We start from the raw sequence: 16,146 nt of genomic DNA on the forward strand, positions 1-16,146 counted from the left end.
TTTCAAGCACCTGGAAAATATAGATCTTGGAAGAACACATTTTCAACCCAGGCTTCAAAGAATTCCCATACCGGTGTTATTAAAAATTATATGACAAGTTTTAGAAAATCATGAAATAAACGAGGAAACATACTGATCAGTAAAACAGGCAAAAACTACAAGAGTAAAGAGAGTAAAAATTGACTTGCTTATAAAAATAAAAGAGGATGCAAAAATAATGCTAAATGATCAATAATATCTTAGAAGGAATAAAATTAGATATTCTAAATAAAATAAATCACACACACACACACACACACATTTTATATTCCCATAAGAATTTAATAGAAGGCATGAGAGACAATATTTGAAGTTAATATATTAGAATATCCCAGAATTGGTACATGACCTGAACATCAGAATCTGAAAGAAAATAATTTCCAAGGTTGACAAGTCTAAGGATGATGCATCAAAACAAAAAAATTGCAGAGTAGAAAAGTTAGAAAGGGGAAACTAAAAGCAGTTGGAAGTAAAGGGCAGACTTGATAAAATATATTTTTAGGTTGGCTACTACAATAGAAGACAGATTACAGAATGATGTATTCAAAAGTTCTGAGAGAAAATATTTTTCATTCTCAAAGCATTTTAAATTAGGAAGAGTTATACAGAATTACAACGTGAGTATTTTGTAGTGTTTACAAAGATGCTCTACTTATACAGAGCACAGTTTAGCCCTAAGCTGTTTATGAGAATTAAACACATAGTTAAGTAAATTGCTCTGTTAACTGTGCTCTGTTACCTGCAATGGTTATGCTCAGCATGGCCTAAATTTTCATTCACTTTCCCAGGTTCTAGTATTTGATTGAAAGTGTAGTAGATGCTCTCGAAAAAATAAATAGAAGGAGGGATAAACAGATGACTGGATGAGCATTTGGATGGATGGATGGATGGATGGATGGATGGATGGATGGACAGATGGATGGGTGGATGACACAGAGATGTTAAATGAGCTAGAGACAGAGAAACAGAGACAGAGATAGAGGGATAGAGAGAGACATCTCCATGAACTCATTTTATTATCTATCTCTGACTCTGTTACTGAATAGCTCTGAGACCAAGTCTAATATAGAGTCCCAAATGTTAAATTTCTGAATTCTCAGCTCCCAGATTTGATTAGCATCTCATAATCAAAATGACATGCAGGGGAGCCTGTTTATGCTTCCACAATACAGAGCATTTGTCTCTCTGAACACTCTTTGGGCACCACTGTTTTGTTATGGAATGAAATCGGTTGATGAAAGATCCCTGGTCAGGATTGAGGTTAGGTTTTTTTTTTTTTTTTTTTTCTTTTTCTGAGTGAAATGTGACATACAATGTTGGTCAAGTTGTGAATATCTTTGCCCAAGGCCCTGAAGTTATTTATCTTCTCTGGACACTAGCAAAAAAATTGTGTGGCACACTTTTAAAAGTGTGTCGCTGTTTCCGGAGAGAAATGATCTCCTCTCTAGGTTCTGACTGGAAATCATGGGCACTTGAAAGTCTGGCTTATCCCTGTGGACTATTAGTCACCCTATAAAAGTTAATTTAAAACAAATTAATCCATAAATCTCCACATTGTCTGCAAATAGTTACCACTATAAAAAACCTAATTTAAACCCTTTCCCCTCTATTCTAAATTAGGGTTGTACTGCATTTTAGAAAATGTCTTCTTGACTCAGAATAAATTACCAGTTATTTCCCTTCTTATTGATGTCAGTAGAAGTTCTAAGGGTAGTATCACAACCTCCTGGTACTCAAAGTGAGGGAAAAGAATGCACAATATTTTACATAAGCCTTAATACATAAACTCTATGCATGGAGGAGTTTCATTTTAAATGTCACTCCTCAGGCCATTTCTTCTGGAAGTCACTTATTAGAGTGTCTTAGTTAACAAGTTAGTCAAACTTAGAATGTACAAGAAAATGAAGTTAGAGAGGTAGATGTTTGGTAGGGACAGTTTTTGGTTTGTGTGTTTGTTTACTTGTATGAGGATCAAATGTAAAATCTTAATCCCTCGATCATGATAAATGGCCAGATTAAAAATATTATTTCTTGTCTTTTCTAAGCAGATTAGATGCTAATTAGGAGCATTGCCACTTACAACACTTGTTTCTGTACAGAAAAAAAAAATGAATTCAAAGTGAATTAAAGACTTACATATAAGACCTGAAACCATAAAATTCACAGAAGTAAATGCAGGCAGCATACTCTGGCACTGACCTCAAAGCTGTCTGTCTGTAGGTCTGGACTCCAAAAGCAAAGAAGACAAAAGTAAAAATAAACAAATGGGACCACATCAAACTCAAAAACTTTGTCCAGTGACAAACTAAGTAACTGTACTGTGACAGAAACCACCACAAAAAGAAAAAGGTCCCCTAGAGACTGGAGGAAGATATTCATGCATTGCAGTTGGGGGTGGGGAGGGGGAGGGGGGATACTTAATTTCCAAAATATACAAAATATCCAGAACTCAACAACCACCACAAAACAAACAATCCAATCCAAAACAAATACCTAAACGATGACTTCTCTGAGAAGACATTCCGATGGCCCACAAGATTATGAAAAATATTTACTATCACTCAATTACAAGGGAAATATAATTCAAACCCACAGTGACATATCACTTAACCCCCTGGAACAATGGTCTCTATAAAAACATGGCTAGAAACAAGTGTTGACAGGGTAAGTAGAAAAAGAAGTACTTATCCACCATTGGAATGGTAAGTTGATGCGGCCTCTAGGAAAACAATATGCAGATTCCTTTAAATAATAAAAAAAAAATAAAAATACTATATGATTCACAATACTGCTTCCAGGTATTGATGTAAAAATATAAAAATATAAAGGAAAAGATGCATGCACTCTGTTCAGGACAGTATTATTCACAATAGACAAGAGATGGAACTAATCTAACCATCCAATGACAGACTGCTGGATAAAGAAATTGTAGTGTATCTTCTCAGCGGATCACTAATGGACTATTTAAGTGAAATTGTATCTTTTGGGATAACCTGGATGGACCTTAAAGTGACATTGTTAAGTGAAATGAAGAGTCAGAAAATGGAAGACAGTTACCAGATAGTTTCATTCGTTTGTGGAATAAATGTAACCAAAGAAAACAAAATGACAAAATACAGCAAGAGAACTCTTTGATTCTGGAACACTACAGTGGTTACTAAAAGAGGCTAAGAAAAGGAAGGGGAAAAGGGTTAAGGTGCTTGTGCATCCATACTGGAGCTTTGGTGTAAGGCAGGTGTGTACATGTACAGGTATGAAAATGCACTCCTAGAATTACAGTTTGCAAACAAGTGCAAAACAAAATGAAATTCAGTTAAGCCTCCCTATCTTGAGGAACAGTCTGTCTGTGCTAGTAGATTTTGGTGGAAGGCGATTGACTTTGGTGGGGGATGTGGTGAGATCACATAGATACATGAAGAGGGGTGAACATATTTTCCTAATACATATACAGTGATGTAAATCAGCTACCTCAATAAAAATAGGGGGAAGGGGACTCTCCCTGGTGGCACAGTGGGTTAAAGCACCACATTATGAAACTCTCCAGAGCCACTGCAGCATGAGTTCGATCCCCTGCCAGGTAGCTGACACATATGACGTGGAAGACCACTCCTGTCCTGCCCATTGCTCCCCTCAGCAGTGTGTTTCAATAGAGCTGCCTGTTCTGCTCCCTAATCTGTCTCTGGTGAATCCTTTCACCCACCACACCTCTGGCCTGTACCTCAGCTCTGTACGCATAAATAAATAAGTCTTTAAAAAAAAAAAAAATTAGGGGAAGGCATTGCCACCCATGGTAGCTTGGAATTTAAGAAATTCAGTTTTTGCATAAATACGTTATTACTTATGTGAAGTGATTTCTATCTTGTATATTTTTAAAGAATAACTACCTGATAAGTCAGATGAATGCTGAGCTGATGATTAAATCTAAATGCCCCCAATTCCACTGTCTACAGCCAATAAGAATAAACAAGAGACAATTTAGTATATTGAGACATTTCACAGAAAGGTGTTCCCTGACTGTCATTCCATAATCTAAAAAAAGTCACTTACGGAGCTGCTAATTATCAAGCCTCCCCCCCCCCACCACCACCACATTGATGTTAAATGGCACTGTTCCATTAGCTGTAATTATTCCATTTGTAATAAATAAGCATTAACCATTTTCAAATGTACACTCACAAATCATTTTTAAAGGATGAGTTAGTTGCACGCATTTAAAATCATATATTTCAAAACAGCCTAGGCGACAAATCTGTGTGAAGGCCTAAATTCAAATTAGAAGAACATTTAAAAAATTAAAATGAAATATATTCAGTAACAGAAATTATTACACCCTGCAAAACCTTCAAAGAGAGACAAATATGACCAAACAGAGGAAAAAATGTTTAGAAGTTCAGTTGGGTGGGTGTATTAAATCTTCAAAAGACCTAGGTTTCTCTACAGAACTCAGCATCTGGAATTGAAGGAGCCATTTGTATGAAATAGACTTTATATTTGAAGACCAGATGAAGTCTGGTCTATACAAATACTTTTTTTTTTAATATAATAGTTTATTTTTACATCATTTTGTGCCTCGTTCCATCTCAGTTGTAATCCCTGTGGGTTTCCTATCACCAAATCACCCGTGTGCCATCGCCACAGTCCAGTGCACTTCCCCCCCCCCCACCTCATTTTTGATCCCATTCCCCAATCCATCCTCACCTGTAAAATGTCTCTGGTATATAGTTGCTCATTATTATTATTGTTTCCCCCCTCAACCCCCACCCTAACCCCTGATCCTTTATGCAAATACTTTTAACCCCTGTTGTGGAGAAACCTTTGCAAATTGCAGAGCTGGATGGAAGTGAGCAGTGGAGGGCTCAAGTGTGAAGGAAAAAAGTAGTTAGAAAAGGTCTAAAGATTCTAAAGATTCTCTTAAGAATAGAAGAGTTATTCAACCTATGAATCCATAGAAGTGTACCCACCTTGCTCAAACTCAGAACTAGATGATTAACTAGCAGTACTAAAGTAAGTCACAAAACCACACAGGTTTATGTGGGTACTTGTCTTTATGTATGTTTCCTATGTTATACTGCAATGAAATTTACAAAAGAGGGAAAATATGAATGAATAAACCATACAGTTAACTCCAAAAATGTTGTTATACTGTTACAGAGCACCCCAGTGTGAAGTAAGCTGCCTGTGGGTGGGGCCTCACCCGTGAGCTTAAAATTCAGTTGTACTGCAGGCGCACACAAAAGGGTCAAATGGGTTTATTTACAAAAGGGGAAAAGAACAGGAAATAACCCAGGGAAAGAGAGAGGGATATAAAGTAACTGGAAGCTACAACTGAAATATCTTACCGTCTGGGCTGACTTGGAGCTCTAGTAACAAACTGAGAGCACCGAGTAATGCCGTCTGGAGAGCCATTTCGAGAGAGTGGGAGAGACGCAATGGCGCCCTATTTATCCCCCAATATCCCAGAATGCCTGCTTAGCTCTTCCCTTGGTTCCTCGCAGTTCTCCCCCTGGTACTGCTGGGAGTTGTAGTTTCCAATCACTGTAGTAAGGGCTAGAGTCCAGAAAGCTGGAGTAGGGGGTAGAGTCCACAAGACTCTGCAGAGTTCCTTTAGGACATCCTTCCCCTTAACAATACCTGTATGTAGGCAGCAAACATCTAATGATATAAATGTTAAACCCCAATAATAATTTTTCAAAGAAGATACAAATAAGTCCTTGCTGTACGAGTGAACATGGATAGTCAAAGTTAGAATGCTGAAAATTAGATATTTGTGTTCTGAATATTCTATAAATTCATTCTTTAAAAGTCTTCACTTTTGCTTCTGTCCATGGCTGTCATTCTCTGTCCCTCCAATTCTTTTTTTTTTTTTTTTTATTTATTTGTTCATACAGAACTGGGGTACAGGCCAGAGGCTCATGGGCAGCGAGAGGTTTCACCAGAGACAGAGAGGAGAGCAGAACAGGCAGATCAAGGAAGTACACTGCTGAGGGGAGCAGCAGGCGGATCAGGAGAGGTCTGCCACACCATGTGGTCACTTCCGGGGCAGGTGGGAATCGAACTCATGAGGAAGTGGCTTTAGCTTCTCAGTGCTGTGCTTTAACCCACTGCGCCACCAGGGAGGGCCTCTCCAATTCTTTCTTAAAATGCGATGTCTACTTCCATTCAGTAAAACCAGAATCCCTTGGGTAAGAGTCCAACTAGAAGCATTTTGAAAATGTTTCTGGGGCAAGCCTCAGCCCCAATCTTGAGTGAAAACCTGTTCACTCCAATCTATTTATTATTCAATTCACTCCTCTGTATGTTAAATCCACCCTCACCCTACCACTTTTTTATGAGGTGACCTGCTCCAAGACAAACCCTGCCTCCTGGTGCCTCATGGCCTCATCCACCAAATGGGAATGGTAATAGTATCATGCAGTTAGTGTAAGAGTTAAATGTAATTTGCCTTTTCTTTGTGGAAATTGGATTTCTTCTCATAATCCTGTGATTTCTGTAATGGGGAGGGGTTTCCAAGCTTATTTGGGGTAAAAGTCACATACCTCATTGGGGTCCAACATGGAAATGGGTTCCTTATTCGGGGAATGTCATGAAAAGCCATTTCCATTTGGAGAAACAATGCCCTATATAGTTACTGCTAAACCACTGTAACCTCAGTGTTGCATTGGCTGCAAAATCAGTTCGCTTTATAAATAGCTTGTTTTTCAGGGAGGTTCGAGTCATTTAAGAGACATAAGGGAAAGAAAAAGTTTCATGTGGGAAAATTTGCTTAATTTGAATTGATTAACTGTGGGAGAGACATTCCATTTTAGTGTCAGAATACCTTCCTTCAGCATAGGAGGATGGTAAGTGTACCACCGAGGCAATCAGCTCTATTTTCTGAGCTACTAAACTATATGATGAGAGATCATGTGTAGTGTTTTGGGCGCCTCTAACATACTTTCTAAGTAGAAGACATTTAGTAAATATTTAGAAAATGGCAACTGAGAGAAGTGAACTGGTTTTAGATTCTAAACAGTGTAAGTAGACAGCCTGAAATTCTTCATTTAAAATAGAACTGGAAGACATTGTTTTCACCTTCTAGTTATGGTGTGCTTGAAAGATTCTAATTTCATTGTGTATTGCCTAAGCCCAAACCAACTCATAAAGAGGATGACCAAAGAGGGGAAATACACAGGTGTTCCAGTTTTCCATGAATAACCCACATGTGTTTTCCAATATTTCAAGCATTTATAAAGCAAAGTCTGAGTACTCTGGCAGAGTCAGTCTTGTAAGACAGCCTTGACAGACAGATCAATTTGATTCCTAACAATGAGAGGGGGTCGCCTTCTATTTAGCATAGTTTTCTGTAGCTCTGCAAGAGAAAAATTAGAATTACCCTGAATGACCTGCATTCCTGAGTGGGACCAGACACAGGCTAGTTTAACAACCAGAGGAGCACTATCAAGATATAATATTTGTTGAGGATTTGTTTTGGGGAATCATGAGATAAAGAAAAATCCTCTAGTTTATAAACCCCCTAGGAAAATTCTGTTACCTTCAGAGATTTTTACAAAACTTCACAGTTTCAAGAAATAGAATGCCTTTGACCTCGACTTCCAGTTCCATGGGATGACCCTTTGAAAACTTGAAAAGACTCAAAATATGTCTTCTTCAGCTCTAACCTTTTTCTACCCCCTTTTTCCACCTCTTGTAGACACTCCTACTGGAGCAGAGCCCCCTGAATTCTTGTCAATCATTTGTAATGGCTGAGTGATTGGCATTCTCTGAATGAAACTCATTCACACTCAAGTGTTACCTTGCGCTCTCATTTGCATTTAAACCCTTTTCTAAATGTGGAATTGCCAGCCTTTTTTATTTCCTTCCTCAAAAGATTTTCAAGCAAAACACAGGAGAGATCTGGTATGGGGCCTAGGGTTTAGGATCACACCACATAAGTTTTTTTCAGGTCTGAATAAAAAAGCTCAGATTACTTTCAGTTGGAGGGAGGAAAAGGAATGGGAAGATGGAAGAATGAAGAGCTGAAAGGTAGGGAGGGAGGAAAGAAAGTAGAAAGGGGAAAAAACAACATGCAAAAGAAGATGATTCTGGTCTTTATGCCAAATTGAAGATTTCCTGTCTGGTTTCCTTTTAAGGTTACTTTGGAAGTTTTAGAATGTAGAGAAGTGGGCCCTTTAGCAATGGTTTCTTCTAGATCCTTGGGCTTACAGCCTTCCCCGCTCAATAGAAATGATTAGGGTTCTGGTAACTCCTAATACCATGGTTTTAACCTAATTACCCTTATCATTCCTCTGCCCCAAGAAATGGGCATACATGTATCTGTTCTGCAATATCTTTGTGTGCGAATCTTCCCTTAAGCTTATGCATGTGAATGATTTAAATAAATTCTGCATGTTACTTTATTATGCTAATCTGTTTCTTAACAAAATGAACATTTATACTCTCTTCATTCCACACAAGCATCAACATAGAAGATGTCAATTTGTCTTTCAATGAAACGCAAATTCCAGACCTTCACAGCTGAGCACTTGGCTGAACATTGAACAGAAAACCAACGTATGATCAGGCATGACTGCCCTGAAATCTTACATGGAAAGTAAACTCCCATGTACCTGTAACAGGTATAGGTTTCATGGACTCCACCCCCACTCCACATACTGGAACTACTAATCCCATCCATAACAAGGAGAAGCATGCTGGGACATGAGGGCAGAGCTGAGCAGCCAGGTTAGGATAAAACCGGACATGTGGCCTCTGGGGGTGGCTTGGCCTGGTGGTTCACAGCTGGTGGTTTTGGGTTCTCGATCAATTTTCAGCGTGCTGGTGGAGTCCAAGTCAGCTGAACTGGTAGGACATTCTAGTTAACTTGTATTTCTCTCCCTCTTTCCCTAGGCTGTTCCTTTACCTTTCTCCCTGTAAATAAATCCATTATTGAACCTTTTTGTGTGTGTCCACAATACGACTGAATCTTAAGCACGCAGACAGGCAACCCAATTCACATTGGGGTGCCCTGTAACATATCCATCTCTTGAACTGGATTAAGAATTGTCACAATGGCCTTACATATGTTGCTGAAACATTGCTAATGTGCCTGTTCTGGGACAATAGAGATAACAGGAGTCTACCTCTTATTGTTAAATTTCTTAAATACCCTTGGCTCCACCCAGTTAAAATCCAGGTGCTTTGTGACTCTAGTCATTTACCTCCCTTCTCACTTTGCTGAATCCTACTTGATTAGTTTGTCTACTGTTACTGAGGTGGCCTAAATTATTAGAGAGGATGCTTGAAGACTCTAAGCAGAGCAGCATCCCAAAATATCTTGCCCCCTTCCCAGAGAAAACTAGTTTTATGAATTTTTATCTAAACTTTGGATAGGTAAAATCGTCACGCTGCAAAGCAAATAGCTGTTAAATTGCTATAAAATATTTCACTGTTCTAGTTCTGTGGTAACACTAAAAATTACATTTTTTTTATCAAGATAATATTAATGATGATGATGGTGATGATGATGATGGCTAAATACTTATCCTTAAACAACAGACTCACAAAGCAAATCAGCCAAGACTGACTGTGGGAACAGCAGATTGCCAACTCCCACCTCACACTCACTCCAGCCTGGGATGGCAGGTGGGATGACTAGCACTATTGAAATTAATTCTGCGATGCTTGGGTGTGTGTGTGGGGGGTTATTGTTGCCAATTTGTGAATTGAACTCATCTAAGTTAGATGCTCTTATCATGAATGTGTACTATTTCCAGCCACACTCCTACCTGGGGAATAACCCTGGGAGAGTCTCAGAATAGACAAGAAGTGACTGTGAATGAGCACATGCTGGTGATGTCCTGTCTCTCAACACTTTCTCAGTGCTGGGAAGGCTTCACAAAAGTGCACTTTGCTAATTAGAAGAGAAGGAGTCTGCATGCAGGAAGAGATGCCTCTGTCACTACAGGAATTAAAACTCAGATTTCAGAATGAAACATATATACCATGGAATCCCAGCTGTCCCACATCACACATTTAGTGGCTTCTCTGGAGTCTTTCTTTCTCTGTAAAATGGGTATAATAGCACCTACCTTGCAGATAGTACAAGGACCCATTGTAGAGAGTCCATAAAAAGCAACTTTTATTTACTTTGCAGCTAGGTTCCAAAAATAAGTGCATTCTGGTCACTTCAAAAGGAGAAACTGTTTTGTTCTAACAATAAAATTGGGTTATTATGACAAGGAGAGAGCCTAGTTTTCAAAAAAAAAAAAAGGGATGTCCATAATGCATTCCAGCTAATTTGTGCCAAGCAGAAATCTAGTACAGTATTTCTAGGTTTTCTAATTTTTCAAGGGACTTTTTCCAAGGTAAATCTTCTCCTGAAAACTTCCAGTAATTCATAGTCTAAAACTACTGCCAGATCAGCTGGGTAGTCTGAAGAGGACTATCCCTTGGAGAAGGATTTGAACCTTTTTTTGCTCTCCATGCCTAACAATTCAACAGGTAATGGCTATTGTTATTATCATTAGCCTGCCTACTAGTAGAAAAACACACTAACTTAAAAATTTCTTAACATCTGTAGGACAATTGTCTGGCCAAGTAATAAAGTACCTGTTGGAATTCTTAAAATTAACTGATGTCCTGAGATTGTTGTGTGTTTAGAAACAATCATGAATTTATCAATTAGAGCCTGTATATACAAGCTCCATCTTACCTAAACTTAAATAAATGCACCCAGACCCAGCTGGAAACTTAGAATTGTTGTATGAACCTACTAACAAATGCAGTACATGTGCCAAAGAAACCATTCTACTTGGAAAGGAAGAATAAAGCATGAGAAGTGTCTATTTCAATGTATAAAACATATTCTATAAGTACTAAGTGCATTTTTGCATGACAATTGTATAGAACTAAAGTGTTGATGATATATTTGTAAACTTCTACATAGAGAGAGATTTGGGGGAATAGAAGTGGTCATGGTTGCTTTGTTTTGAATTTTCACCCCATGAGAAGTGGAGGAGGCTTACTCAGTGCTCAGAGGCCCATTTAGTGACAAAGAGGCAAAATGATTCAATATCTCTGAACCTCGTCTGTTAAATGGGAATTTATGTTATGATCTTGTCTCAAGCTGACTCCAGCGACAAAAAAACTTAATGTAAATGGGTTTATTGCATGCCAGAACATTGTAAATGTTTAGTTCGAATAAATGACTAAGTTAAACTTGTGAAATACGAGTAGAAAGATAATTTGACGTTTATGGTGGCTAATATTTTTATTATAGTATATATCTGGTAGCACAGTACAAAAATAAAGACCTCTGACTTTTTCTAATATTAACATCTATAGGTACAATGTAAATGCCTTTTATCCAGAATGAACTGTTGGAAAAGAGGTATTCCAACTCAACATTTTAGTGTTATGAACAAGGAGCTTTTGCCTTGTAAACTCATGGGGTGAAATCTCATCCCTTGATCTTCAAAGAGTGACAAAGAGCTATTGATTGAGAGCATATTGTCATTTAAATTACAATTAGGGATGGGTGAAAGGTGGTTATTCAACAATTCAAACCTTTCTTTTAATACTGTCAAGGATGACTTAACCTTCACCCAAACATACTTCTGAAACTTCGGAGTTTCAATATGTCTAAAATCAATGTGCTTTTCTTAAAGTCAGAGAATCATGTCATTACCCTCAAATGTTAAATTCAGTAGTTTGAATCTAGTGGTGGAAATCTTTCAGAAAGCTTTGCTCTCAGTCACAAAACACTTGTGTCTCAACACAAATCCAGTACCACATTTGCACCTTAATATGAAATTAAATCATACAGTGCATTTTCCCAGAGTAACTAGCTATAAAAGTACATGAATTTATAAAAAGTGCAGTGTGCGTGATGTATGTTTTAATTTAGAGTATTGTAAATAGGAAACAATCCTTCTGAGGGCACAAATTGTTATGAACTTCATGTCCTTTATTTCTGGAAAAGCAGCATTCAAGACATTAGGCAGTACGTATCTTAATTGAGACAATGGACAGAGTGGAAACTCTGTGTGTGTCTGGGTATTTATGCTGTATTACCCATTACCTTGTATTTTACTATATGAATGCACTTCAAAAACAATTTAATTTGGTATTGCAAACACACATGCACTCGTGTGCGTGCACACACACACACACACACACTAATATGTTTTGTCTGCATTGGGACAAGTTCCCTGCAGCTTTCACAGGAATACAGACAAAGTGAAAGCCTGCAATTTAACATCTTCTATGTTGAGGTATATTTAGGAGTTATTTTGTTAGAGTATCTCCTTTCTTCTTTCTTTCTATCTCCTCTCTGTCTCTTTTGCTTCCTCCCTCTCCTCTCTCTAACACATTCACTCCTGTTTTGCTCAGAAATAAGGCATTTACAGGGATGACACACAATGTCAGAGGTGACTTTGGCAGCGTCTTGTCCTCAGGCAATCATTGTTCTGGCAGTTGTAAGTCAGTGAGAAAATGATGCAAGGTCATCAGCTCCCTACCCTCCAGTCCTCCACCCCTTCTCTTGTATGGGGCCTGAGCTCCAAGGTACCCTTCACTTGCTTGACACATGAGGTCATGGAAGAGAATCTGCAACTCAGGGCTGTACCAGGTAAGCACTAGCCCTGACAAGACAGGGGCCACCAGTGGTGGGGACTCAAACCAGACAGCTCAGGCTGAACCTTCAATGCTTACTTTTGTTTGATGATTTCTTCTCACTGCCAAGGAAAGATATTTATTAACAGTGTCTTTTACTGCACTGCAAGGTTTGTTAGGGTTTCTGCTGAGCAAATTGGAACATCAAGTTTTACATTTCATGAGAAAAGTCTCAGTAGAAAAATCACACATGATTTATATATATATATATATATATATGTGGAAAAAAAGTCTATCAAAATTAACATTGGTCCAATGGTAATTTCTCTTATCAGAAAATTTTTAGATACTAGCTATAATCATCATAAACAAGACAGGATTATTGCTTGTCAATATAACTAGACAATTTATTTTATCAAAACTTTAATGAAAGGTATGACCATTTCACATTTTCTAATATGTTCTGTTTGGATTGAAAGTAGATATTTAGAATTTTTTTTAGTATTAATCAGGCAAGTATAATATCTAAATGTTTAGAAAATGAACATTTAGAAATTCAAGCTAATGGGGGGAAGCAAGATGTTTTACTGCCGCCTTGTGGACAATTTAAAAGAATCTCATGTTTAATTCGTGAATCTTGGTCAATAATATAATAAACCAGACAAAAAGACTATGGGATAGGACTGAGAGAGTATTGAATATTAATTAATTAAATTTACTCATGATAATATTTCTTATTTTTTAAACCCAAAGATATCCATAAACTCTTCAAGGAATTGTTACTCTATTCAAGAAATTCCTGGCATCTATAAACAAAAGGTGGAGAGGAAGTTGGGTAGAATCAAATGAGTTAATAGGGTTTAATCACAGTAACACTGTTCTGCTTTTGCTTAAATTAAAAGACCCCATAGACATCTGAAGTACTTTGCCACTATATTTCAAGAATTTTAGAAAAATCTCAGTTACCATAGAATTAAGTGCATCACCAGGAAAGCAGGGATAAGAAAAATGTCTGGATATTTTCTAGGGTTCAGCCCAGCATTTTAAGTTAGAATGTTTGTTTAAATCTAACTTGAGTTTATAAACTTGCTTTCTAGGCATATTTACTGCATTTTCTAATTTTCATTGAATTGGAAAGTCCAGTTTTTCTCTGTAAAGAAAGTGTTGGTATAAATCAACTTTTTCTTGTTTGGGCATGAAAAGTAAATTTTCATAGATACTTTTCTAGTTACAAATGAATGTTCAGATTAATGCTTAAATTTAGACCTACCTACCAGTGTAATAAAACTAGCATCCAGAACTTTTAGCATATTAGCAGCACATTAATCCTTGATGACAAAGCATCAACAAATATATTGAAATTTCCAGTTTCCCACTATTCATTATTTCATTTGTTGCAAAATACTGGAATGTGTGTACTGAATCCATGAAGAATAAAGGTGCTTTAGCACTTTTAAGTGGTGGATATAATTTAAAATTGATAGAACAAATAGATAGATCTTTAATTAAAATATTTTAAGCATGTCAAGTTATAACATAAATGTTTTAAATTTTAGACATTATTTTCAATGATTTTGTAGACATTATTGAGTCTTTTTTTTTCTAATAGGGTAGGGTGGAAAGATTTATTTTCAATTAAATAATTTGAGAATGAAACAACAGATTAATCTAATTTTTGCCAAATAAACAGAAATTTATATTACCCACTTTTTTTAGCACTAAACTATTTTGATACGAGTTAGACGTGACTATAGGAAAATCATCTCAATATAGTAAATATATAAACCCATATTATTTACCAAATAGTCAAAACTTCACTGGCAGCAAAGCAGAGTGTAATGATAGTCCTAGGTTTTTTTAGTTTTTGGTTTTCAGCATGACAAATTTTTAGTCTTTTTCAAAAATTCCACCCCCTTTATTTTTTATCATACACAGATCTTTCAAATAACTGATAAATAACAATTATTCTTAATATTAAAATAAATATTCAATTCAAAATTACTTCATAATCATTTCATTTTTGCCTATCACCAGTAGGATACTAATCACTTATTTTTTCATGTTGCTAAGTGTTTTTATATACTACACATTTTAATTGTATTCATATTACAGCTCATTACAGCTTACAGAGAGATCATTATTATTTCTTTTTTTTTACAGATGAGAAAATAAAGGTTCAGAGAGGTTGTGTAATCTAGCCATGGTCACACAGCCTTTTAAAGATTTGTCTTACAGCTACAATGATTTTGCATAAATATCATTTTTTAGCAGCTGGAAATTGTTTTGAGTTGTCTTTGGGATAATGATAAAGGACTATTTGATAATGTTCAGCAAGTATTGAGTTTGTTATTTACTTTTTAATTCATTTAATCAATTTTGATTTTTTTTTTCTGCCCTGCATATAGTGTTATGAACAGGGCTACAACAATGCCACATAGTAGTCACACAGTAGTAATACTTTTTGGAGTGCATATACCAAGTAGCTTTAAAATAAAAAATGAGGCCCTCCCTGGTGGCGCAGCGGGTTAAAGCACAGCACTGAGAATCTAAAGCCGCTTCAACATGAGTTCTATTCCCGCCTGCCCCGGAGGTGACCACATGGCGTGGCAGACCTCTCCTGACCCACCGCTACTCCCCTCAGCAGTGTACTTCGTCAATCTGCCTGTTCTGTTCCCCACTCTGTCTCTGGTGAAGCCTCTCACCACCCCTGAGCCTCTAGCCTGTACCCCAGTTCTGTATGCACAAATAAATAAATCTTTAAAAAAATATATAAAAATGAGTGGAACTGGACCTCTTTGGTGGCTTAGGGGTTACGCCTCAGCACTAACACAGCTATGGCCTGAGTTCCATTCCCGGCCAGAGAAGTGACCCATAAGGCACAACACACCTCTCCTGTTTCACCTGCTGCTCCCCTCAACAGTGTATTTCAGTAAATCTGCCTATTTTGCTCCTCACTCTGTCTCTAGCTAGTCTTCTCACCTCCTGCATCTCTGACCTACACCCCAGTTCTTCTACACACCCATACATAAGAGTAGAACCCAGTTCTGTATGTTATAGGAAAAAAGAAGCAGGTCAGGGAGGAAGGAGATGTACAATTCAGTGGCCATGTGAAAAGTACCATCTTAACAAGGCTGACAAGATTACCTGGTAACCTGGTGACAACATGCTAGAGAAAGTTGATGGAAATATAACAGAAGTGATACATTATTTGGGTCTTCAGGGATGAGGAGAAGACTGCTGGATGAGGTAGAGGGCCTTCATATGCAAAAACATACTCAGGTATTTTCTTCAAACTGGAAAATTAGGGTTCATGCAGAATTGAAAAATATTATGGTTATTTTTTGAAAGTCCTAACCTCCAAAGTTTAAGAATTTTTCTGTGTTTTGTGACATATACTTTCTATATTACTTAAGAGTCTTTGACTGCAACTGTAAGTAAATGAAATGCAGGTGAGATTAAATAAACAGGGAGTTTCCTGGTTCAAAAAGCCACACTGGCATCGGGTGAGGTGGTGAT

This window comes from Condylura cristata, unplaced genomic scaffold, assembly GCF_000260355.1.
Source record: "Condylura cristata isolate star-nosed mole 26May11 unplaced genomic scaffold, ConCri1.0 scaffold00004, whole genome shotgun sequence".
Taxonomy (NCBI): Eukaryota; Metazoa; Chordata; class Mammalia; order Eulipotyphla; family Talpidae; genus Condylura; species Condylura cristata.